Genomic DNA, 27738 nt, shown 5'->3' with positions numbered 1-27738 from the left:
GGGGCTTAGTCTCATGACCCTGAGATCATGACCTGAGCCAGAACCAAGAGTCAGAAACTTAACCAACTGCACCACCCAGATGCCCCTCCTGTGTTGTTAATTTTAGCCATTCTGACAGGTGTGAGGTGATATCTCATTGTAGTTTTGATTTGTATTTCCCTGATGATGAGTGATATTGAGCATCTTTTCATGTATCTGTTGGCCATCTGGATGTCTTCTTTGGAAAAATGTCTATTCATGCTTTCTGCCCACTTCTTAACTGGATTATTTTTTGGGGGGAGGATGTTGAGTTTGATAAGTTCTTTATAGATTTTGGATACTAACCCTTTATCAGATATATCATTTGCAAATATCTTCTCCCATTCTGAAGGTGGTCTTTTAGTTTTGTTGATTGTTTCCTTTGCTGTGCAGAAGCGAATTTTATCTTGATGAAGTCCCAACAGTTCATTTTCGCTTTTGTTTTCCTTGCCTCCAGAGATGTATATAGTAAGAAGTTGCTATGGCCAATGTCAAAGAGGTTACTGCCTATGTTCCCCTGAGGATTTTGATGGTTTTTTGCCTCACATTTAGGTTTTTCATCCATTTTGAATTTATTTTGTATATGGTGTAAGAAAGTGTTTCAGTTTCATTCCTTTGCTATCCACTTTTCCCAACACCATTTGTTGAAGACGCTGTCTTTTTTCCAATGGATATGCTTTTCTGCTTTGTCGAAGATCAGTTGACCATATAGTTGTGGGTCTGTTTCTGGCTTTTCTCTTCTGTCCCATTGATCTATGTGTCTGTACCATACTGCCTTGATCACTACAGTTTGGCAGTATAACTTGAAGTCCAGAATTGTGATGCTGCCAGGTTTACTTTCTCTTTTCAAAATTGCTCTGGCTATTCAGGGTCCTTTGTGATCCCATACAAATTTTAGGGTTGTTTGTTTTAGCTCTGTGACAGCCTGCTTTCTTAATAGCAGTCCTGCAGATTTTGGACTGGCTTAGCCAATCCCCACAATTGCGCAAGCTAATTCCTCACCATAAATCTCTTAATATATATATTTCCCACTGGTTCTGTTTCTCTGGTAGAACTCTGACTGATACAGCAATCCATATACTTTCTAACTTCAGTAAGAAGTCATGAGAACACCAATGTGCACAAATACTCACAAAACAATGAGATGAATGAGTAGTAAGCAGGTGTTGACCATTTTGTGAAAGGTTATAAAGAAAGGAGGAACTAAACGGGGAGAAGCGCAGTGTAGGTGGGAAGTTAACACTGTCATTTATACTTAAAGAATGAGTAGCGAACAAATATAGTTGAGTAGAGCATTTCCGGCAAAGCCAACAATGTTACCAGTGCATGCGGCATATGCAGAACATGCAAATACATATAAGACATATACAAGGCCTATAGAAGAAGGTATATCTATTGCTGTTATACGTATATTCTTAGAGGAAAAGGTAATTTTCTACCTACAGGCTTGGTTCAGATGACAAAGTGCCTGTATAATAAGAATGTTTGTGGACTTATTTCTAGAAGGGTTATAATGATTAAATATATTTGGAAAGACACAGTCAGATTTAGGTTTATCTCTTTTTTTGAAAAAAACATTAACTTCATAGGGCCAACTTTCATTTCATACTCAGCAGAAGTAGAGCCTTTTATAAAAGGGTTTAATCTCCTTCCTTTATGTGATAACAGGAGAAAATTCACACAGAGACACACACACACACACACACACACACACAGACCCCGATCCTCAAAGATAGTTTTCATTAAAGACACTAAACTTGTAGCGTAGACTCACAACTTTTCATAACAGTAATAATAAGGTTTCTATCGTAGGTTGTTATATTAATGACTTCCAGTGAGTAGTATGTAGACTTCACCCGCATTGATTTTGGGCTTGGGCATGTAAGTTGCTTTGATCAATGAGGTATTACAATTGTGATATAAGCACAGACTTGACGAGTGCCTATACTTTGGACCTTGTGTCCTATTCTTCCTGCTGGGAAGGTTTCTGTCACAGTTTAAAACAAAATAGCGTTAGGATATTCCAGAGGCTGAAAGAGGAGGTATAGAAAGAGATCCCAGACTTCTTCAAGTTAGCAGGGGCCCCAATTGGTGACCCACAGAATCATGAGCAAGTAAGTCGTTGTTTCAAGCTGTTACGTTAAACAATACGTTATACTAGAACAGATCAGACCGCATACTGTGTGACAAAAGCAACGTGCAATGCACACAAGAGGATTCCTTTGCTATTCAACCAATATTTGGTGGTGTTTCTACCTTGTGGGGTGCTAGGAAATGGTAGTTAAAAATAATTTCAAAAATACAAAAGAATTCAGATTATTTCCCTAATAAATCTTTTTTTTTTTTAAAGATTTTATTTATTTGAGTGGGAGAGCACGAGCCGGGGGGAGGGGGGAGCAGAGGGAGAGGGAGAAGCAGACTCCCCACGGCACAGGGAGCCTGATTTGGGGCTTGGTGCGGGGCTCAATACGGGGCTGGGCCCCAGGACCCTGGGATCATAACCTGAGCTGAAGGCAGCTGGTTAACTGACTGAGCCACCCAGGAGTCCCTATTTCCCTTACCAATCTATAGAGATATTGACATTAGAAGCTTTTATCCCAGAAATCTGTTATGACTTCTTGCTTTTCAGAGATTTAGGCTAGCTTTGATAAACCTCAAGTTTAAAGCCTGGGAGAATCCAGAGTCAAGACCACCATTTTGAAAATTGCATGTAGTTTGTACTTTCCCTGCACTCTTTAAAGATCTCTCTCATTGTCTATATGTGCCACCTGAGCTTGTCTCCAACTAGATGCAAAATCCAGTCCCTCCTTTTTTTATCCGCACAAAGTCCACATATTCCATCATTTCCTGATTTTAATATCTTTAGTAAATATCTGGGGGGGGTCATAGGGAAGGATTATACTTAGGAGAATAAAATCTTTAAGAATCAAGGTTGGTTCCACTGCCTCATTGCATGTTGCCCCTCTTTTTCCCACTCTTTCTCTCTTTCTTCCTGGTAAGTGCCAAAGACCTCTCTTAATCTAATTCCCCAGGATCTCACTTTTAATTGCCAAACACTTATGATCCTTTTATAAACATATTATCCTTATACAAGAGATCCAGTGACAGTTATTATTATGAACATTTTCTCTCTTATTTCTTTTTTTTTAAAGATTTTATTTATTTATTCATGAGAGACAGAGGGGGGGGAAACAGAGAGAGAGAGAGAGAGAAGCAGAGGGAGAAGCAGGCTCCCAAGGAGCAGGGAGCCCGATGCGGGACTCGATCCCAGCACCTCGGGATCATGACCTGAGCCGAAGGCAGATGCTTAACCATCTGAGCCACCCAGGCGCCCTCTCTCTTATTTCTTAAGCCCAGAAACTACCTTGAAACTATTCTCGTCACCTCCAACTAAAAATAGCTTTAGCTAGAGAAAGTCATTTAGCAAAGGAAAATACATAAAAAGACTTAGGCTGGGGTAAAGGCATGAATCCCAGGGGCCAGAATCATAGATGCTCAAAGAAAGAAAATGGGGGGGCAGAACCCAAGATCTGTGTTTAGTTCCTTCCTAGATATGAGCTACTTAAGTGTATGGATATGGGTCTGTATTGGACAGAAGTAAGTTAAAATTTTGTCAACTCAGCTTTTTAAAATCTCTATTCTTCTGGTTCCTTTGTAGAAATCCTGAATCCTTCTATGTGTTTTTACTGGGACAGTCAATCAAGGCAAACAACAGAGTGAGTCACACTGGTTGATAAATAATCCAGACTGAGCCAATCAGATTTCCCTGGGATAAGATACCCAGGCTGAGCTAATCAGAACTCCCAGGAGCTCTTCTCTAAAACTAGCAAGTAAGACCCTCTCTTAATTTTAGAATGTGAAACTACATCTGTAGGTTCAGGCTCTGCAGCCATCTTTTACAATTCGTGGAGATGGAGTTACTTTGTCAAGAAGGAATGAGGCCAGCATGCAAAAAGCAGCAGAAATAAGGAAAGCTGAAATTTAGAAAAGTGATAAAGTACAAAACTGTTGGGGTGGTTGGGGTGGCAGGGGCTAAAGGGCAGTCATTATTTGTGTATTTGAATTTCCCAAGTTTGTGATCCAGTGAAATGTGCCTTTTGTAAAGACTAGAATGAATTTGGTTCCATAACTTACTAACAAAAGAGTACTGACTCTTATAGCCATAAACAGCTCATATTTTTTATTATGTTATGTTAATCACCATACATTACATCATTAGTTTTTGATGTAATGTTCCATAATTCATTGTTTGCGTATAACACCCAGTGCTCCATGCAGAACGTGCCCTCTTTAATACCCATCACCAGGCTAACCGATTTCCCCACCCACCTCCCCTCTAGAACCCTCAGTTTGTTTTTCAGAGTCCATTGTCCCTCATGGTTCATCTCCCCCTCTGATTTTCCCCCCTTCATTCTTTCCCTCCTGCTATCTTCTTCTTCTTCTTCTGTTTTTTTAACATATAATGTATTATTTGCTTCAGAGGCACAGATCTGTGATTCAACAGTCTTGCACACTTCACAGCACTCACCATAGCACATACCCTCCCCAATGTCTATCACCCAGCCACCCCATCCCTCCCACCTCCCACCACTCCAGCAACCCTGAGTTTGTTTCCTGAGATTAAGAATTCCTCATAACAGTGAGGTCATATGATACATGTCTTTCTCTGATTGACTTATTTCACTCCTCATAATACCCTCCAGTTCCATCCACGTTGTCGTTGCAAATGGCAAGATTTCCTTCCTTTTGATGGCTGCATAATATTCCATTGTGTATATTCCATTCTTCTTTATCCATTCATCTGTTGATGGACATCTTGGCTCTTTCCACAGTTTGGCTATTATGGACATTGCTACTATAAACATTGGGGTGCACATACCCCTTCGGATCCCTACATTTGTATCTTTGGGGTAAATACCCAGTAGTGCAATTGCTGGATCTTATGGTAGCTCTATTTTCAAATTTTGAAGAACCTCCATACTGTTTTCCAGAGTGGCTGCACTAGCTTGCATTCCCACCAACAGTGTAGGAAGGTTCCCCTTTCTCCGCATCTGCCAACATCTGTCGTTTCCTGACTTGTTAATTTTAGCCATTCTGACTGGTGTGAGGTGATATCTCATTGAGGTTTTGATTTAGATTTCCCTGATGCCGAGCGATGTTGAGCACTTTTTCATGTGTCTGTTGGCCGTTTGGATGTCTTCTTTGGAAAAATGTCTGTTCATGTCTTCTGCCCATTTCTTGATTGGATCATTTGTTCTTTGGGTGTTGAGTTTAAGAAGTTCTTTATAGATTTTGGATACTAGCCCTTTATCTGATACGTCATTTGCAAAAATCTTCTCCCATTCTGTCGGTTGTCTTTTGGTTTTGTGGACTGTTTCCATTGCTGTGCAAAAGCTTTTTATCTTGATGAGGTCCCACTAGTTCATTTTTGCCCTTGCTTCCCTTGCCTTTGGCGATGTTTCTAGGAGGAAGTTGCTGAGGCTGAGGTCGAAGAGGTTGCTGCCTGTGATCCCCTTTAGGATGTTGATGGACTCCTGTCTCACATTTAGGTCTTTCAACAATTTTGAGTCTATTTTTGTGTGTGGTGTAAGGAAATGGTCCAGTTTCATTCTTCGGCACATGGCTGTCCCCTTTTCCCAACACCATTTATTGAAGAGACTGTCTTTTTTCCATTGGACATTCTTTCCTGCTTTGTCAAAGATGAGTTGACCATAGATTTGAGGGTCCATTTCTGGGCTCTCTATTCTGTTCCATTGATCTATGTGTCTGTTTTTGTGCCAGTACCATACTGTCTTGATGATGACAGCTTTGTAATAGAGCTTGAAGTCTGGAATTGTGATGCCGTCAGCTTTGCTTTTCTTTTTCAACATTCCTCTGGCTATTTGAGGTCTTTTCTGGTTCCATACAAATTTTAGGATTATTTGTTCCATTTCTTTGAAAAAAGTGGATGGTATTTTGATGGGGATTGCATTGAATGTGTAGATTGCTCTAGGTAGCATTGACATCTTCACAATATTTGTTCTTCCAATCCAAGAGCATGGAACGTTTTTCCATTTCTTTGTGTCTTCCTCAGTTTCTTTCATGAGTATTTTATAGTTTTTGGAGTACAGATTCTTTGCCTCTTTGGCTAGATTTATTCCTAGGTATCTTACAGTTTTGGGTACAATTGTAAATGGGATCGACTCCTTAATTTCTCTCTCTTCTGTCTTGTTGTTGGTGTATAGGAATGCCACTGATTTCTGTGCATTGATTTTATGTCCTGCCACTTTACTGAATTCCTGTATGAGTTATAGTAGTTTTGGGGTGGAGTCTTTTGGGTTTTCTACATAAAGTATCATATCATTTGCGAACAGTGAGAGTTTGACTTCTTCTTTGCCAATTTGGATGACTTTGATTTCTTTTTGTGGTCTGATTGCTGTGGCTAGGACTTCTAATACTATGTTGAATAGCAGTGATGATAGTGGACATCCCTGCCGTGTTCCTGACCTTAGGAGGAAAGCTCTCAGTTTTCCCCATTGAGAATGATATTCGCTAAACAGCTCATATTTAATGAACTGAATCAAGAGTCTCTGGGCAAGGAAAAAGAAATACAAAAGGTCTTCCTCCTGAGTGCAGTACCTAAGAAGTGGATTTCAAATATATATGGAACACTCCAAGGTTAGAAGACGTGACCTGATGACTTATGTAACACTAGTCATTTCTAAACTCACACACACCTCAAGGCAAAATTTGCATAACTTGGTGTTGCTTTCAATTCGCCCAGTATCAGGTAGGTTCACCTTCATTTAGAATTACAGTTCTCCCCTGAATTTTCTTTTTTTTCTTTCAATTTTTTTATTGTTATGTTAATCACCATACATTACATCATGAGTTTTTGATCTTGTGTTCCATGATTCATTGTTTGTGCATAACACCCAGTGCACCATGCAGAACATGCCCTCTTTAATACCCATCACCAGGCTAACCCATCCCCCCACCCACCTCCCCTCTAGAACCCTCAGTTTGTTTTTCAGAGTCCATCGTCTCTCATGGTTTGTCTCCCCCTCTGATTTACTCCCCTTCATTCTTCCCCTCCTGCTATCTTCTTTTTATTTTTTCTTAACATATATTGCATTATTTGTTTCAGAGGTACAGATCTGTGATTCAACAGTCTTGCACAATTCACAACGCTCACCATAGCACATACCCTCCACAGTGCCTATCACCCAGCCACCCCATCCCTCCCACCCCCCCACCACTCCAGCAACCCTCAGTTTGTTTTCTGAGATTAAGAATTCCTCATATCAGTGAGGTCATATGATACATGTCTTTCTCTGATTGACTTATTTCACTCAGCATAACACCCTCCAGTTCCATCCACGTCGTTGCAAATGGCAAGATCTCATTCCTTTTGATGGCTGCATAATATTCCATTGTGTATATATACCACATCTTCTTTATCCATTCATCTGTCGATGGACATCTTGGCTCTTTCCACAGTTTGGCTACTACTCCACCGAATTTTCTAAGAACAAATTTAGGAAACAAAGCTGGAGCATCAGGCTTGGTTAATTCATATTTGAATGAAAACTAAGAGCAATAACTTTTGATAGTTTTAAAAGTCAGTATGTCTCTCCATTGATCCCTACCCCCAACTCATTTTCTTCTAATTTTATAAAACCTTATTTTCCTGTATCAACTGTCAACATTTACAGAAATAGCCACGTGAAATAGTCACACTTGTTGTACCAACAAACAACCCCAACTTTTCAGTGGCATTATAACAGCAAACATTTGTTTCTTGCTCATGTCACACTAGAGCTGTGCTTTTTAGGAGACTGGATAGCTGCTGTTGGGTTTGGCTGGGCTCCACCAGGCTTGACAGGACTTGGCTGTACTCTCCTGGTCTTGGTTTGGCTTCATGTCTGCTCACATTCCATTAACCAAGGCAAGTCAGATGACCAAGCCCAATGTCAGTGGGATAGCATTCTGTGCCTAGAGGTAAGACACTGCAGAGTTCCACAGCAAAGAGTGTGAGTATATAAACCACTTCCAAAGAGGAACAGAAATGATTAGAACAATAATCGACAACATAAATTGAAAGTTTTCAGGAATTGCATCCACTTTTACAGACCTAAGGGATATATCAAGCATTGGCAACTAGAATTCTAACCAAAGTTTTGATACACAGATAGAAAGAGTAAATGAATAGGGAGGTACCAAGGAAATTTGAAATAATGGTGTCATTTCAACTGGAAGATGACCCCAGGTTCTCCAAGAATCCAGGATATTCCAGATTAGTCCCTGAGAGGAAATCTTTAATTGCATTAATTCACTGATGTTTATAATCCTACCTATGCTTATAATCTGTCTTTCCCCTTACACTCTTCAGTGTCTTAAACAAATCACTCTGCTCTGCTCCTATTCACTTAACACTACTGTCAGGTTGAGTACAGCAGTGGATTATAAGCATAGTAAAATAAACATTTAGGAGAGCAGACATTTTAAAGTAGACAAGTCACCTTCTGTGGAATCAGAACAGCCACTTTCTGCTTTACTTTTTTTTTAAGTGTATTAAAATTATTTGGAAAGAACATCAAATATTTCAAAATTTTCACTTTTGAAGGAAAGTAAAAGTTCCTTCTAGGGATTTGCATAATTTTGAGCCTTATACAAAGAGTTTTATTCACTAAATTTTCTTTTCTTCTTCAAAATTCAGATTTACTTTTAAGTACCTGTAGGAAATGTCATAATAGTCTTCAAGTTCACTCAGACGAAACATGCAAATAAAGGCTTCCTTTCTCTCCTGATCTTATATCCCAGCCCTACTTTATTCTTCTCTTTTCCATCATTGACTCAGACTTCAATGGAGAAGTTCATCGAGGATCAAACAATCCAGCTGTTGTTTTCAACTTTTGCTATTTTAATGTTTATTTTCCAAATCGTTCCCTATTTTTCTACTAAAAATATACTGCCAAATCATTATTTTTTTTGGAGCAACTCTAATGCTTTCTGTTGCTAGATATCTGATCCAAATCCAATATTTTTCTTGGCAGTTGGTGAACATAATAATAAGTAGAGATTTTTTTTTCTCTCTCTACACTTAGAGCTGGGGAAAAAAAAGACACAATTCAAAATTAAAACAAATTTGAATATTGAGGTAAATTCTCACCTTAACAAAAATGCACAAACATTGCTCAAAGGGAGAACAACACGTTAAAAGGAGTTTCTATGCTCTCAATGTGTATTTGCCCTTAGGTTTCCTCTTCTCAATGCCTATTTTTTGAATCGATATTGTGAGTGTGATTTAGGTAATGATGTGTTTTCCACAGCTTTTTTTCTTTATCTTTAAGATATCTGTTAAAATGATAGCATGCACATAGAAAACAGAAAGTTGAGAAGAGATAATGATGAGAAGGAAAAGAAAATTATTTTGTGCCACTCTGCCATTTTAATCCTTAAACCCATTTTTTAACAACTCATAGTTTTATTGTACTTCTTGGTTTTTGTCATATTATGCAATATTCTTATATAACTATTCACTGACTTATCATGTTTACATTATATTTATGACTTAAACAAGGGGAGATTTAGATCACTTAAACTATCCCCACCATCGTCTAATTTCTAACGGATTTATTAATATTTTTGTTTTAAATACTGATTTTTTTAAGACTTAAACATTTTTTTTGTTCCCTCCAAAATAAAATCTCTTATCTCACTCAAGTTAAATATCTTAAGGATGGTTATAATCCTACTCTTCCTTCAACCTTTTCTTTCTTCTTCATTTCCCAACTTCTGTCCACTAGCCATTTACATATACATTATCAAGACTGGTATTTTCACTTTATTTTTATCCATCATCAACTATCAAACTTTGTTTACAACAGTGTGTCTAAAAAGGAAACATAAAATAATCTTATTTTTAAAGAATATATCAGTTTTATTTTCAAAAAACATGTCCAATATACTGACATTCAACACTTGGGCATTTTTTCAGAAGTATCTCTGCATTTAAAGCAATGGCTTTTCATTGAACCCTACATCAAAAATGAATGATGTACTATATATACTCTTTCAACAAATATTCACCCCAAAGATAAAAAGTACCAATCTCTCTCCTCATGTACTTTATACTTAGTGAAGCAAGATAAATAACTATGAAATAAATAAGTAAAATATATAGTGTGTCAGTTGTGATAAAGGTTATAAAGAAAATAAAAAGCGAGGAAATGGGCAGGGAGATTTTGAGAAAGGGGCGCACTTTGAATAGGGTAGTCAAAGAAGGTATTAATTGGTAAGAGACACTTGAAAAAAGTCCTTCAGGAAATGAGGCACTGAATTAAGGCAGGTGAGGGAAATGCATTCAAGACAGAGAGAATATTGCTGCTATAAACATCAGGGTGCATGTACCCCCTTCGGATCACTACATTTGTATCTTTGGGGTAAATACCCAGTAGTGCAATTGCTGGGTTGTATGATAGCTTAAAGGCGCCGAAGTAGATGCACGTCAAACCTGCTTAAAGGAAAGCTAGATTGGGGTAGCGGGAACAGGGCAAGGAGAACAGCCAAATGCATGTTGTGTCAGGTTGGGTTTTTCTCTCATTATTTCCCCAATCTCTCACCCTATTAATGTGAGCTATGTGTGGTATAATCAAGTGCAATCTGAGGGCATTATAAGGATTTGATTTTCACTCTAAACAAGATGGAAAACTCTTGGCAGTTTTGGGCAGAGGAGAAACCTGGTCTGCCTTACATTTTAAAAGGTTTGCTCCAGGAGCTCTATAGAGAGTAGGTAATAGAGGGCAGGAGGTGAACAGTGACACCAATTAGAAGATCACTGCAGCAGTCAAGTTGAGAGATGTTGATAACTTGCATCAGAGGAGCAGTATTCAAGGTGGTGATAAATGATTGAGTTCTGCATATATTTTGAAGGTTGAAACAGAATGATTTCCTGATTGATCAAATGTAGGGTGAAAAGGAAAGCCCAAGATGAGTAAATTCATTCATGCAGACAACTGTAAGAATGGAGTTACCATTTCCTTAGATGTGGGACTTTGTGGAAGAGGCCCCTCACCCCTAGATCAGGTGTTATATTTTGGTTGTGTTAATACAGAGATTATCTTCTAGCAAAATGCATAGCAATAGCATGTAAGAAATTAGATATATAATTCTAGAGTTCAGGGGAGTAATTTAGGTTGGGAACATCAGTGTATGGAGAATACTTCAAATCGTAAGACATAATGAGATCACCAAGGAAATATATCTAAATAAAGGAGAGGAAAGCTCTGAGGCATGCCATATGTCCAAGGTCAGGGAAGAGTGGTTAGTAAGGAAGAATGAATGAGTATGTTATAGCTGGGAAGCCATGGGGGTAAGAAATATATTAATGAGGAAGGAGCAATCAACTCTGTCAAAACACAGTTTGATTGATGGTCAGTAATATAAATTAGACCACTGGGTTTAGCACCACCATTGGTTACCATGAAGAGCATTTTCCATTGAGTAGCTGGGATAAAAAAGTTGCTTGGAATGGGTTTAAAAGGAAAATAGGACAAAGGAGATTAGTTATGGAAATTATAGACAAAATGTTTGAGGAACTTTGCCATAAGGAAGAGCAGAGAAATAGGATAGTAGCTAGGGGTGAGTGCAGGGTCAAGGATTTTGGTTTGTGGTTGAAATTTCAGTATGTTTTAATTCTGTTTGGGATAGTCCAATAAAGAGGGACAATGTGCAATGACTCAGGATAGAGATTAGAAGAATGCTGGAGATATGTCTCTGGAAAAGTCAGGAGAGTGTGGGATTTGCTGCATCAGGGATACCTTCATGTGAAGGAATACTATCAAACACACAGATGAAGAATAACAGAGCTTGAACTATGAAGGGTCCAGGCAAGTGCTCATCAGAGAATTAGGTGACTCTTCAGTTCACCATAATGGTTTAGGTTACTCCTTTATAGTACAGAGTGAATGTATAACAAACCCCACATTTTCATATCCTTCTAGTTGAACTCCCCACGGTCAGGTTATTATCCTAAAAAATAGGTATATAATTGTCAATGTAAGGTACAAGTGTGGTCCTCTTAACCGATCCTCTTTCAACTTATAAAACTCAACTTGTAAGTGACTCTTTAAAAACTATTTTGTGTACAGTTAAATATGCCTCATGAAATACAATAAAAGGTTGTAACTTGTGACACCATGGAAGTTATTATAGTGACATGCTATGCCTTGCTGTTATCATGGAGAGCAAGGAGCCCCCACCCACTGATGGTCTACATTATTGAATGTTGGACAGGAAAATTATTTTCAGTACAAGCAAATCAAAGACAATTATTCCAAAGTGTGTATGTATGTGCACAGACATGTGCATTTATGCTATGCCAGATATTAACATGCAGAAGGCAAAAAACTTTTCTCCCTGCTTTTCCTGACTGTCATCTGTAGTGAGGAGATATTCCAAAGATTGGAGCGTTCACAGAATTGTCAGAAGAATGAAGAAAATTTCATATACATTCTCTGTGTCATTGACTGAATGGAGAATTCTCTCAGAGCCAGGCAAATAGAGATTCTCTCTATATGTGTGTGAATGAATTTCAATGCATAGAGACATCAGACCAATATCCTGAAATTGTAGAAGTTAGCAAAATCTCAAATTAGGAGGATTTCTGACAGACTGCTGAACAGTTTTTGGAATATAATCATTGTCTATATTAGGAGGTTTCTAGGAAAATTTTCTTACTAATTTACCTTATCAACAAAAATCTAGCATGACAATTCAAGCAAGGGGACCCCAAGTTGTTGTTAAAATTAGCCAGTTGTGCTTTAATTACACAATTTGCCTTTCTTTTTTTTTTCCTGCTAATTCTCAGTTAAACTCAATATTTCATCTAACACTTGTGGAGCCCTTATCCTGTGTCACACCCTGGAAATAGATAAATGAAAAGAAGCAACTGCTGTCCTTAAGTCGTCTACATTTCAGTGATGTAGTCACTAGTGGGTGACTACCATAGTTGGGGAGAGTAGATGCTTAGGGTCAAGAGGAAACAGAAAAATAAGAGTGTGATCTTTGGAAAACTTATGATCAGAATGAAGACTCAAATCCTCCTTTGAGAAAAGCCCCCAATCTTTTCCATTCCCCACTCCCCCCCAAAAGCAAGGCAGTCGTGTAAATCAGGTGTTACTCCAAAGAACATTGCTTGCAATCAAAGGAACTCTAGACTGGAGGCAGCTGACAGTGGCTCTCCATTTCTCTCGTGGATTTGAGCCAAAGTTCTTGCAGTGGCCACTGGGTGCCTCCAGATCTGATGTCAGTTCATCTCTGACCTAAACTTCTCGCAGCCTCATTCACTCTGCTCTAGCCACACTGGCTTCTTCCTGCCAAGTCTACCAAACACATTCCTTGGTTAGAGCCTTTCTTTGGCAATCTGCTCCTTCCTCCCGGAAGGCTCTTTTCTCCGATTATCAACAAGACTCCATTCCGTATCTGCTCCAAGGCTTTGCTCAAATACCTTCGCAAAGAGCCCTTTCTGACTAGCCTTCTTTAAATCAGTCTCTCCCCTACAACACTCTGATAGCCCTTTACTCCGCTCTATTTACATGTTAACCTACTACATCCTCTTTAATCTCTAAATGACTTAACCTACTATATAACTTTCTAAATTATGCTTGCACTGGATGTGTTTCCACCCATTAGACTATAAACTCCACAAGAATAGGGCTTTCTGTTTTGCTTCTATGTTGGTGTGCCGCAAGTGCATAGAACAGTGCCAAGCACATAACAGGACACAATACATTTGTTAAAAAAAAAAAAAAACGTACAAACATTTCTTCTGCATTCTGGTGTTGGTTGGTGAGAAACTCATGCTCCTTTTAGGCATGTGACTAATGCTGCCATGAGGTGTTATTTCAATCATGCTATTTAAAAGTGGTGTAAACCATGCAATACCCAGAGGTGAGGAGCCAACCTCCAAACCTTAGCATACTGCTATGGAAAATATGTGTTTAATAGTGGTGACTAATAGCTACTCTTTTACAACAGTCAGTACCAAAGTGCATTTATTATATTTACTATAAATATTTTCTCTCCCTGCATTAACTCATAACTGGTTGTAGGGAAGAAAAGTCAGGAACCACCGTGTAATTCATACACTGAGCAGATTTTTGAGTACCAAGGAGGCACCAAGCACTGTTTTGGTCTAAGGAATAGAGTGGTGAGTGAAAAATACCTGTAAAGAACATGCTATAATGGCATTATATTCTGGGGGTTCTATGTGGGTTTTTTTGCTCTGCATTATTATAAAAGAGATTGTCGTGCCAATAGTCAAGGACAGATCTGAGATCATGCATTTAGACAGTTATGTAAAAGACAATGCATAGCAAAACCACAAGGGGTGTGAGTAATAAGCAATATGGTGTTTAGTAAAAAAATGAAACAATGTTTTGAGCTCAGGATTTCCTTCCATACCTGCTATTCACATCAGTACTGATCTCAGAACAGGACTTGAGCCTATAAGACAAAGGAAAGTAGAGACACCTGCTGGAGTGTCAGGGTGAGGAAACAGGAAGGAGATGAGGACAAAGACTATGGCATTTCGTCTAAGGTCACAGTGAGAGAAAATGATCAGCAATATGAATAGACAAGAAAGTTCTGACTGCTAATCAAGGACTTTAATAATTGGATATTTCTAGTCCTTTTATTATAAAATGTAAAAGCATAATAAAGAACAGTTTAATATTTGGAGTATTTAATTCAAAATTAGTAAGTGCTAATTGAAAATCCATTATTTTTAGCTACTAATAATTAAAGCAATTATAGGAGAGTTCAATCTCCATTACAACATATTTTTGAGGTAAAATACACTGAGAAGGTAGTTTCTTCTTTTAAGAAATTAAATCTCTTATATGAATTAGAAAAAAATATTGGAGCTTCAAGAATCCCTATCATTTTGGATAGACTGAATTTATTTATTTTCCAGGAGATGTAACAATTAGATAAATCTATGAGGAATGGAGGATGAGGCCCCTGAGGTCATGGTGGATGTGTTTTCTCAGTTTGCCCATGCTGTGCTAAAAAGCTGTTGTCTAAGGCAAAGGCAGCAGAAGAAAATGCATTAAAAAAAAGGGGGGGCTCCTGTGAATTTATGAGAAGTGCATCACAAAGACAAATATTTCAGCCATGCAATTCCATTCGGCCTTTTCAGCTGTGTGTCCATAGCAAGTCAACGGCTAAATTGAAAAATCAATTCCAATTTAAATTATTGGAATAAAGAACACCAGGAGTCAGAGATAAAATGGCTTTGTTCTCTGAGATCCTTTTTAATTGGAAAGTTATTTCTTCAGGGTATTCTAATGGTTCTGAGGGAAGATTGCAAAATAAAGTTGATCGGCTGGGGGAAGGTTAATAGCTAATGTGCTTTCCTTGCTGCTCAGCAGCCTCCTGTCTTTATGACATCCCCCATCATATCTGGAAGGACTGAAGATTCTAAATCATTTGATACATGCAAGGACTGTATTTTCTCTTCGTCTTTCAAAAATCATCCTGAGGCCTGAACCTTGGCAGAGCCTCATTGCTTTTTGTAGCCTTTCCAACTGGACTCACTTTTGCTAACAAACGTCACAGGACGGATTTCTTCTTTCTATTCTTCCTCTCATTCTTTCTTTCTTCTTCTTCTTCTTTTCTTTTCTTAAATTTTCCTGACAGGGATGTTTCTCTAACAATAAAGTGGCAATTAATGGAAATAAAAGATACCTGAAGAGGATGCTAGCAAAAAGCCCTGATTTTTAATGGCAGCAAAAGAAAGAAAAAACTTTGCTGGCTTGTATTAAACAGAGGGGGGAAAATATAGACTTCAGTAGATGGAGAATAAAGGTACAAAGGTAGGAAAAAGAAAAAAATATAGAATATACAGCAAACATTAATAAATATTATTATCAAAAAGGTAATAATGATTATAGTGAGAAACCGAAAGTCACATTTAGAGAGCTTCAGCCCAAGTTTAAAAACTAAAGTTTAATTAAACATATAATAACCTTCGCTCTGCCTGTAGAAAATTGTTTGGGGCAGCTGTTGATTAAAAACCTTAAATGAGCATTTAATTTGAAATTAATAAAACAGTTATGGTATGTGTTAGGAAAAGTTACTGAGGTTTCCTTAGTATATTTAATTACTATAAAAGAGATAAATCTCGTTGCCATGTAATGAACTCAGAAGTGCAGATACAGTAAATATGTACTTACGTTCTTGTTATTAATGCATTAAATTTGTAAGAATATTTAGGAATTTAATTAGCATTTAATAAGATAGCTATAGCAAATTACAGTAGTTAGACGTTAAATGTAAATTAATATTTTTAGTATTTAATTGATATTAACTAATTAATTACTGTTTATTACATGGTGGCTAGATTTATCTTTTATGGAGTTATTAAATCTCAATTAAAATGCTCTTTTAAGAGGGCACATTCAATTAAAAATAATAGTCTGTAAGAATTTCATAATTCCCTTCTCCTCAGGACTTGGGGTGCATAAGTGTATCAAATCAAATAACCAAGGTGGTTTAGAAAGGAACCCAACTGGGATTATGCCTGAGTTGTTCAAGCAATTTCAGACCTGTCCCAAGCAAGGACTTACTTATTGAAAGTCGTATTTTTTTTTCTAGTAAGGTTATAAGCATATATAGGCTTAGAAAGATCCTGACTCAAAACTCTCTCTCCACAGTTGATGAAATACTGGGTTCAGGAATTATCTTTTGAGAAATGTGACTATGGGCAATTAAAAATAAAAATGTTATTTATTATTTGTTATTTCCCCTTTGGTGCAACTTAATATTTCAGATACACAAGTTGTAATTTTGTTTTTCTCTCAAGGTCTCTGTTTCTCCTGTCAATTCTTAGAATGTAGTATGTGCTCAATAATAAACATGATCTGAATGGAATGTATTAAATCTCCCAGATCTGACACCAAATACTTGCTGCAGCTACTTTATAGTTATTTGGAAATCTAATCGGAGACAATATAGAGGTTAATAATCTCCACAATGGAGTAGACCTGCCTCATTTTAAGTCTTGACTCTACCTCGTTCAAGGTGCGTCACTTTTAAAAAGTCCTGTTAGGGGCGCCTGGGTGGCTCAGTGGGTTGAGTGACTGCCTTCGGCTCAGGTCATGATCCTGGAGTCCCGGGATCGAGTCCCGCATCGGGCTTCCTGCTCAGCGGGGAGTCTGCTTCTCCTTCTGACCCTCCCCTGTCTCATCCTCTCTCTCTCTATCTCATTCTCTCTCTCAAATAAATAAACAAAATCTTTAAAAGAAATAAAAAGTCCTATTACTATGACTATATATTACTATTCCGTGCCTTAGTGTCTTCTGTAATTACAGATGACAGTACCCATCTGAGAAGTTAATAAATGTTAATGGAGCTAATAAATGTAAGCCATTTTAGAACAACACCTAGCACATAGCAAGAACTCAACAAATGCTTATGTTTTATAATCTCCAATTTTAAAATAATGGTGTTCTCTACAATTTGGAGCTAGAGAGGATACATCATGTCCTGGCATGCTAAAAACAACTGGAAAACAAATTAGTTTATTTTTATTTAGTTTTATCTCCTTAAATAATTAATCTTAGTCATTGTAAATATTTATCATTACCCACGAGTCATTTTTTTGGCAAAGCTATAAGTACTATGTGATTTTAATCTTTTTTCATGAATCAACCCTTGAAAATCCTTTGTCATTTTTGTTCCTACAATTTTCAAGTGTAATGAAGATATTAAAATAAAACCTATCTTACATTGATTCTTGCTTCACTCTACTAGATATCTAGCATCTCAGCTCAATAAATAGCCATTCATCATTATTTTTTTTCAGTCAGTCTTAGGTCTTGTGGCTCAATTAAATGAAATTAATTTTCAGTTAATATTGCCTGAAATAATTTTTAAACACAGTATCCCACTTTATATAGCTATATCATGTTTACCTGTAGTATGTGGGATTAGTTCATAAAAATTCTTTATTCAAAAATTACTTTGTTTATACTATAACTTAATATTTTATAGATATACATACATAAAGTATATATATACACATTCAATTTCTGTTGTTGATTTTCTGAAATAATGAGCTTAAAATGAGGTGAAACAAATTCTCTTACTAGCCACCTTAGGTATATCATTTACATTAGCTTAGCTTTTACTCTTTTGTAAGAAAGGCTTTAATAGGATAATCTTAAAAAAGAAAACAACAACTTCCAAATCTAGTATGCTGTTCAATTATACTCAAACAACAAAATTCTTCTCTATTACTTCAGTTTGGCTTAGCATTTTTCTTTTGCTTGGCACTTCATAAAGCTTTTTTCCCCCTGAAATAAACAAGTAAAAGGAATAAACTGTTAATGTCAAACCATTAGCCAAAAATTTAAAAGAAATGGATGATGCTGTCTTCTGTGAGTAATAGCAATGAGGATATTAATATACTCATGTTTAAAATAATAAAAACCTGTAAAAAACAATGGATGGAAAAGACAAGTCCATGGAAGTATGGTGTCTTGTTTCTTTGATTCTTCTTCAGTCTCAGCTGATTCAACCTTGTCTTCAGATGTGTAAGACTAAGCTCTGTGGCAGGAAAGAACTAAAGGAGAAATGACAGAGCATTTGACAGATGTGCAGAAAAAGTGATTTACTCAAGGGGAAAAAGAATAAAGATGAGAAGGGGGAAAAAAGGAAACATTTGATCAGCGAAGTTACTAGAGGGAAAAACAGGGGGGGCGGGGAATGGATACAGGATTACAAGGGTACTTTGGATGTTGAGATGTGGGTTTGAAATTGACTGAAAGTCACAAGGGGAGGAGATTGATTTCCATCACTAATATTTTGAATGGATCAAACCAGAGTTTGACAGAAGAAAGAACAAAAAACAATGAGCTTGTTGCTTTGAAAATCACCTCAAGTGTCTGCAAGGAGAAGGGTTTAGTAGACCAGGAGAAACTGAAGTCACCAGTAATGACAGAAATGCCTGAAAGGGGACAAAATTGAATGTCTAACTTAACATGGCTTCTTGACTACATGGTCTTACTCCCATAGAACAGAAAGTAAACAGCTGCTCCTGTACCCACTTCAACTCATAGAATAGGTCGTCAACTTATTGGATGCATTCCTCCAATCTGTTCATTCTGCTCTTGCCTCTTGTAGGTACCCGTTCCCCTATTTCTACCCTCATTCTGTCCCATATGTTCAATGCATGATATTGTTATAGTTGCCTCAACCTCAAATTCTCCCAATCTTCTAGATCTTCACCTTAGCTCTACCGGTTCAGTGACTCCCGAATGACATTCTCCAATTTTTACCCAATCTTTGGATTCCTTTCATGCTAACAGATCCAAGAGATATAAAAATGCTTTTATTATGCCCTGATTTGCCAGCCACAAAAAGACTTCCATGTGCCAATTGGGAACACCAGGGCATCAGGGAAATAAATTTAAGGCTGCTAAAACTCTGCACTTCAAGTATACATAATATCTTTCTAAGCTTTTGGAGACACTGGGGAAGAGTTTTATCCTACCTCAAACCTTAACACCCATGACAGCCTAAATAGATCATTCTCTAAAGGGAAACAATATGGAAAGTCACCTTCCTCCTCAGTGAGACACCAGCAGGAGACAGAAAATGAGAAATTAGGTAAGGGAACTCAACTTGAAATCTAAATTAAGCCTTAAATATCTATTTACATAATTTAAGGAACGATTACATTTTTACCAAGCCCACCTACTTTATAACTCTTCAATAACTCAATGGTTGTACAGTTTGTCACTCTAAAAAGGCACTGGGCAACAAAGAGTGTGGAGGATGAAATCTAGGTAGCTTTTCCATCACCAAGATCTGAAGCCTAGCCTGAGGACAATGTACAGAGCAGGGTAAAGAGTAGTGGCTCGTTTTCCTTGGGTGTTTCCCCTCTTCTAAATCCTTATGCTCCACTGATTATATAGAATGCATAATTGATTTGAAAATACTTGGGACAGAAGGAAAAAAAATAGAAAACGGTGTTTCTCTGAATTTTGTTTATAATAATGTACACTTTCAACCCAACATTTATGCAACTATTCATCCTGTGGGACTGATCATGATGCTTGGACATTAAGTCTCCAGGTAAATGAATACATATTGTGCTTCACTCTAGTTGTGAGATATTGGGTAACACAAAGCATCATATTAACTCTAACTAGAATAGTTATAAAATTTAAAAATGTCTTTCTCAAAACTCTAAATGTCCTAAGGTAAATTTTTAAATTGTTTTTAATTTTAATTTTTTTAAAGATTTTATTTATTTATTTGAAAGAAAGAGACACCGTGAGAGAGGGAACACAAAGCAGGGGGAGTGGGAGAGGGAGAAGCAGGCTTCCCGCAGAGCAGGGAGCCCGATGCAGGGCTCGATCCCAGGACCCTGGGACCATGACCTGAGCCGAAGGCAGAAGCCTAACGACTGAGCCACCCAGGCGCTCCTTTAATTTTAATTTTTTTCATTTGCCTATTTATTTATTTTATTGAAGTATAATTGAATACAGTGTTGTATCAGTTTCAGGTGTACAACGTAATGATTCAACAATTCTCTGTGCTCATCACAATACGTGTACATTTTTGTAATTTTATTTTATTATGTTATGTTAATCACCATACATCATTAGTTTTTGATGTAGTGTTCCATGATTCATTGTTTGCATATAACACCCAGTGCTCTATTCAGTACGTGCCCTCTTTAATACCCATCACCAGGCTGACCCATTCCCCCACCCCCCTCCCCTCTAGAACCCTCAGTTTGTTTCTCAGAGTCCATAGTCTCTCATGGTTTGTCTCCCCCTCGATTCCCCCCCTTCATTTTTCCCTTCCTACTATCTTTTTTTTTTAAACATATAATGTATTATTTGTTTCAGAGCAATACATGTACTCTTAATACCCTTCATCTATTTCACGCATCCCCCACCCACTTCCCCTCTGGCCACCACCAGCTTGTTCTCTGTATTTAAGAGTTTGTTTTTTAATTTGTCTCTTTTTTTCTTAGGTATGATCATCTTTCATAATTTATGTATTAAAACTCTGCCAGGTCATTTCATCTTTAAGTCCTTTTTAAAAAGTTTAATGGCAAATCTTTATCTAATATCTTCTTTATAAGATTTTTTTCTATATTTGACACATACATGTAATTTACCCATTAATATTAGTGAAAATAATAATTTATGTGCATTCATTGACAGAATAAAATTCTTTGTCTCTTTTTTCAAATATAGGATTATCACTTCTGGGGATCTATTTGATCATAGCAGAAAAGCAGGCTGGTGAGTAACATTTTGATTGATAATACATTGCAATTCATAATTGATATAATCTTAGATCTGTCAGTTGAACAAAAGGTCACTTCGAAATTTGATGTGGGCTAGAGCTTGGGATATGTTGGAAATGATATTGTATCATGTAAAGAAGGAAGATACTGACACAAATCTACTAATTCATATTAAATTAAGAATATCTTGGAAAGCATAGTAATTAACAGCAAGTTCCTAGAACTTGACATTCTACACAAATGTCACTCCCTGGGGTATGACACAGGAATTAGAATGTCCTTTCACTGTCAGACTGATATACACCACTGAAGGAGTGCTGGAGAAAAAGTCAGATCTTGGTGACATTTGGGATTTAAATAGTAGATTATCCCATTTATTTCTGTTTCTGTCTTAGGAAAATAATTCTAAATCTTATGCTCTTCTTTTTATATCCTGAAGATATTATGTACTCATGTATATTCTTTTGCATTAAAAAGAAACCGAAATATTGGAGAAAAGCTGAAAGTGTTTTTGCAAAGTTCCCTGGGAAATGAGGGGGAGTTAACATGGTATTTTTATCCTATTTAATTGCAATATTTCATCCTGTGGGAAGGAAAAATTTTCCCCCTGAATTAGCACCAACATTGTCCCAACAAGCCTCCAACCATTTGCAATCTAAAACTACATCCATTTGTATAGAGAGAGACAGAGCATCAATCACCAGCCAGCCCCAACAGTCACATCAAAACCAGTCTTGAAGATGAAGGTTGGATCTGTTACAACTAGCTGTTCATACTTAATTCCTAATGATCATGCTCAGCATTTACCATTCTCAATCCTCTTTCTCTGACACATATACTAATATTGAAGAACTCTTGACTACACATACATACATACATACATACATACATACATACATACATACATAAAACCCCCATGTTTGGAAGTCATTGTCCTAAGACATTATCTCCTCTGAACTTATTGGGCCTCACAGACATATTTGCACTGCTTGCTGCCAAAACAAAGGCCTCCATATCGTCACTAACTTATAATCCATCCCGTAATTCTTTGTGCATCGGTTTCTTCGACCCAAGCTCTCCACACTTCCCTCCCTCTTGTACACTCCTACTGTGTTCCCTGAACTCTGGATCTGCGTGCTTCACACTCTTCCCCACTTTAAAACTCTTCTCTGAACACTACCTTGTGTTAGCAAAAATAAAACCGGCTTCGCTGTATGCATCTTAAATGAAAGTATTCTTTACATTTGGTCTGAAAGTGGCATTCGTGTCATTTTTTCTGTTCGTTGTCCCAGACCACTACGTCTCCTTCAGTTTTGTGAAAATACCTGTTCTTTTGAACTTCATTAAGCTCTTTCACAGTATCCCCCTTCTCGCTGCTATCATCTATGGGCTATGTTATTTATACTGAATTCATTGAAGATAAGTATAATCGTTTTCTCCTGTCCTTGATAACATCATGAAGATCTTCCAGGGATTTTACTTCCATTCCGCCTATTACTCCTAAGGATTCATTCACCACTATGACTCGTTAATACGCTAAGTTCTCTTTACACCAGCAGCCCCGGGCCCCGTCCCCCCACTCACTCTCTCTTTCACTGAGAAGCCAGCAGAAGGAAAATTCCCCATCTTATCACCAATCATCTAAAAGGCCACCTATGATCACACTAGTTTTCTATGCTTTTCCTCTTTTTTTTTTTTCAACATAAGAACTATCCCTCTTCCTAACAAAGGTAAGACCCTTTATATTTGTTCTGGATGCCAGAACTTCCCATCTCCTGAGGATACAATATTCTTCTTTATCTCCCCATTCTTCTACATTTTTAATTCTCATTTTTATGGATCCTTACCACCAACATTTACACATCATCTTGTATAGCCCACATAAATCTCTTACCACTGCTCTACTTCTTTTATAAAATCCAATCAGTTGTTGACCATATACACTGTTTTTCTTCCTTCTCTCTCATTTATTCTTCAACAAATTTTACCTTGATTTGATTGCCAACATTTCGTGAAAACCTGCTGTGGCTAAAGTTCCTATAGATTTTTTTTAATGCTATGATCAATGAACAATATTTTTTACATCTCATTTCATCTGACTACTCAGGAATATTCTATATAGTTAATTCTCTCATTCTTGTAAATACTCTTATCTTGACTTCCATGGTACATTATTCTTCTAAGTTACCATTTGCCCTACCTTTGTCAGTCTCCTTCGTTACTCATTTTCTTTTGTTTATTTTCTTAGAATCACTCAGGTTTGATCTCAAGACTCTCTTCCTTCTTAGTTTTAATAATAAACTTTAATCTATATTTCTCCATCTCCTTAATCTATATCTCTCTCTTAGTGCTTCTAATACATACAACTATCTAATTTAGCATATAGATCTAGATATCCATGTGTATATACCACTTGACTTATACATATAGTAAGCAAAAATATAATTCTGCCATTTATGATTTCACAAACTGAACTTGCTCATTTAATAAACAATCATATCAAGAAAACAAATACTACCAATTCATGGGACACCCTCTTTGAGCTAGCTTTCAGCCACTGTCCTCTCTCCTAACTTCTAACAGTATGAAAATAATCTTGCCTGTTTTATCCTTTACTATTTTTAATATATAGTCATTCATTGCTATACATGAAATCCTTTTCCCCCAAAATGAAGTTTCAACACCTAAAGTTTTTAATTCCTGAAATAAAAACCCAAGGATACAACTTCTAAATGTTCCCCACTATCACTTATTATCTATTTATGAATAAAGAAATGTAAACCAAAGAGAGTGAGAAGTAAACAAAATAAAAATACAAAATAAATCAAAATAATAGCCCAATAATTGGAAAGCCCTTCTTATACATAAAGCAACACTTTAAGTCTTATTGGGCCTTACTTGTTTCTTGTTTTGTCATTTATCATATTAAATTTCAAAGCAGAGAGTGAAAATCAGTTTCTCCCATGTCATCCACAGCTACTGTGGGATTAATGTCAGTATCATTTTCATATTAATTTAATTTGTAAAAATGTTTCATTTTATTATAATAGTGACAAGTAAAGAAGTTATATATAAAATAGCTTTTGAAAGAAGAGATGGAATAAAAGTCACAATTAGAACATTTCTGGAACAGTGATATTGATGACAAAGACTATTGGAGAACTAATATGGGCCAACTACAGATTTCCTACTTCCTTATATACTTGTGCATTTATATCTATTTACTCAAAATCCTTCTTCTACTGGGATGATTTAACATATTCTCCAATGACAAAATTGTTCAGGATCATCTCAAGTTATACTTGAAACCTACAGTAGACTATAAATATCTATTTACACAATTTAGGAGCCAGTTGGAGCTTTTAATTGATACCAAATCTATCCAATTCAGGATAATTTCACTTTATTAAGCCTTTACTAATCAAATGGTTTTTTAGTTTGGCCCAGCAAGAAGGCCCTGGACAAAAAGTAGAGTCAGACCCGAAATTCAGTTAGCATGTCATTACCAACCAACCATTCTGGGTTGAATACTGAAATGTATTTGCAAATTTTCCTGCAATAAGTAACTGCTGAAAAACAATATGAAATGAGCAGTCTCGGTGATGCCTACCACTAGAAATACAGATTCTGGAATGTGAGCCTACCCACGTTAAGTGTCTGTTTTTACAAAACCCCAAAACTTCTTAGAGAAAGTTTTTCTTTCTTCAGTGTATTATTTCTACATTCTCTATAGTGTATCATTTTCTTCAGCCTCTTTTAGAATTACTCAGGTTTGATCCCATGACTCTCTTCTTTTTTTTTTAATAGTGTATTATTAGTTTCAGGTTAGAATTTAGTGATTCATCAGTTGCATATAACACCCAATGCTCACTACATCAGGTGCCCTCCTTCGTGCCGGTCACCCGATTACCCTATCCCCCCATCTACTTCCCTTCCAGCAACCCCCAGTCTGTTTCTTATAGTTAAAAGTTTCTTATGGTTTGCCTTCTTCTCTGTTTTTATCTTATTTTGTTAGATTTTCTACAGTGTATCATTCAGAGTGCCCAAAATATATTTTAAAAATTACTGAAGACTTAAAGAAATGGAAAAATGTGATCTGAAGGCAAGAAAAAAAGTAGAGAAAACAACCCAAAGATGACCCAGATACTAGGTTTTGTATAAAAGATGTTGATTATCTATTTACTATATAATAGCATAAGGGAAAATATGACAATCATTAATGAATATACAAGATTCTCAGCCTACAAATAGATCATTAAACACAAACCAAATAGGAATTCTAGAACAAAACAATAAAATATTTAAAATTAAATATTAACTAATGGACTTAACATCATGCAGAAAATAAAAACAAATGCCCAATTAACCTAAAATAAGTCAAAGGAAATTATCTAATCTTTAGTATAGAAAGGAAATGTATTGAGAAAAAATGAACAGAACCTCAATGGGGCATCAAGCTGTCTAAAAAAATGTATGTAATTAAAGTCACAGAAGGAGGAGAGAGAGAGAAGAGCAGAAAAAATTTTAAAATCATGATGAAAATTCCTAAATTTCACAAAATTATAAACTGATTAAGCTCAGTGAACCCCAAGCCGGGTAAATACAAAGAAAACTATACTTAATATATTCTAATAAGAATTTTAAAAACCAATGCTAAAAAGAGAGTTTTGAAAGCAGTGATTGAGAAGAATGAAATATCACATGAGGGAAAATATATAATAATATCTGACACATTAAGTAGATTTAGTTGTTTATCAAAACCTTTTCATAAAGAAAACTCTAAAACTAGATTGTTATACTTGAGAATTATAGCAAAGATTCAAAAAAAATATCAATATTATAGAGTTTTTCTCCCCAGAACATATTGTATGAGACCACCATAATCTTGTTTTTTAAGATTATTTATTTATTTATTTGAGAGAAAGTGAGTGAGAGAGAGAGAGCAAGCAAGCATGAACAAGGGGAGGAGCAGAGGGAGAGGAAGCAGCAGAGCAGGAAGCCTGACGTGGGGTTCGATCCCAGGACTCCAGGACCGTAACCTGAACCAAAGGCAGATGTTTAACCGACTGAGTCACCCAGGTGCCCTGAGGCCACCATAATCTTAAGGCTTAAATCTAAAGGTAATATTGTAAAAATATATACATAGATGATGATCTCTCATGAACAATGAAGCAAAAATCTTTAACAAAATATCAACAAATGGAATCCAGCAATATATAAAAGGGATAATACATGATGGCCGAGTGGGATTTACTCCTATAATAAAAGGTTGGGTTATTTTTTTGAAATCTAATCAATATAAATCATCATATCAACAAATCAGAAAACCCATGTAATCATTTTAATAGATAAAAAAGCATCTTGATAAAATGCTTTCATGATAAAAGGTCTCAGTAATCTAGGATTATAAAGGATCTTCATCAATTTGATAAACAGTATCTACAAAAATCTGGGGTAAATGTCTCAAATATGTAATATTGAACGCTCCTCTCCTCAGACTAGAAACACTGAAATAATGCTATCTCAACTCTTCTATTCAATATTATAACAAAGGACCTAGCCATTACAACAAGGCAGAGAAGAGAAGTAAGAACCATGAAGATGAAAGGGAGAAGTCAAACTTTCTCAATTTGGAGATAACATGAATGCATACGTAGAAAATCCTAAGGCATCTACAAAAGAATTATTAATACTAATAAGAGTATTTAGCAAAATTGTAGGACTGAAGATTATGAAATCCAGTTTTGTACAATCAAAAATGCAATACACAAAAATTTTAAAATTATATTAAGTTATATCAAAAATATAAATAATTAGAAATAATTTAATAAAAGACATGTAAGAACTCTACATTAAAAACTACAATACTTTGTTGAGGGTAATAAAGGAAGACTAAAAAAATGTAGATATATACCATACTCATGATTTAGAAGACTTTATATTAAGAAATAAATTCTCGGGGTGCCTGGTTGGCTCAGTCTGATAAGGAACTGTCTTCAGCTCAGGTCATGATCTCGAGGTTCTGGGATGGTTGAGCTCCTTGCTCAGTGGAGAGTCGGCTTCTCCCTCTCCCTCTGCCCTTCTGCTTTCCTGTGCTCTCTCTCAAATAAATAAATAAAGTCTATTAAAAAAAGAAAGAAATTCTCCACCAATTGATATATAAATTTGATTTTATCTCAACCATAATCTGAGCAGACATGTTTGGAGAAATAGACCAGCTGATTCTAAACTTCATAAGCAATTAAAAGAACATAGAAGAGAGAGAGACATCTTTAATAAAATAGTAAAGTTGGGCTCTTACACTGCCCATCTTACTGTGACACTACACTAATTGAGATGGTATAACATTGGCATAAAAATTGACCAGTAGATCACTGAAATGGAATTGAGAGTCCAGATATAGGATTACA

The sequence above is a fragment of the Callorhinus ursinus genome, unplaced genomic scaffold, assembly GCF_003265705.2.
Source record: "Callorhinus ursinus isolate GAN/ISIS: 27379988/994484 unplaced genomic scaffold, GSC_fseal_2.0 scaffold7, whole genome shotgun sequence".
Classification (NCBI taxonomy): domain Eukaryota; kingdom Metazoa; phylum Chordata; class Mammalia; order Carnivora; family Otariidae; genus Callorhinus; species Callorhinus ursinus.
This window is presented reverse-complemented; position numbering follows the sequence as displayed.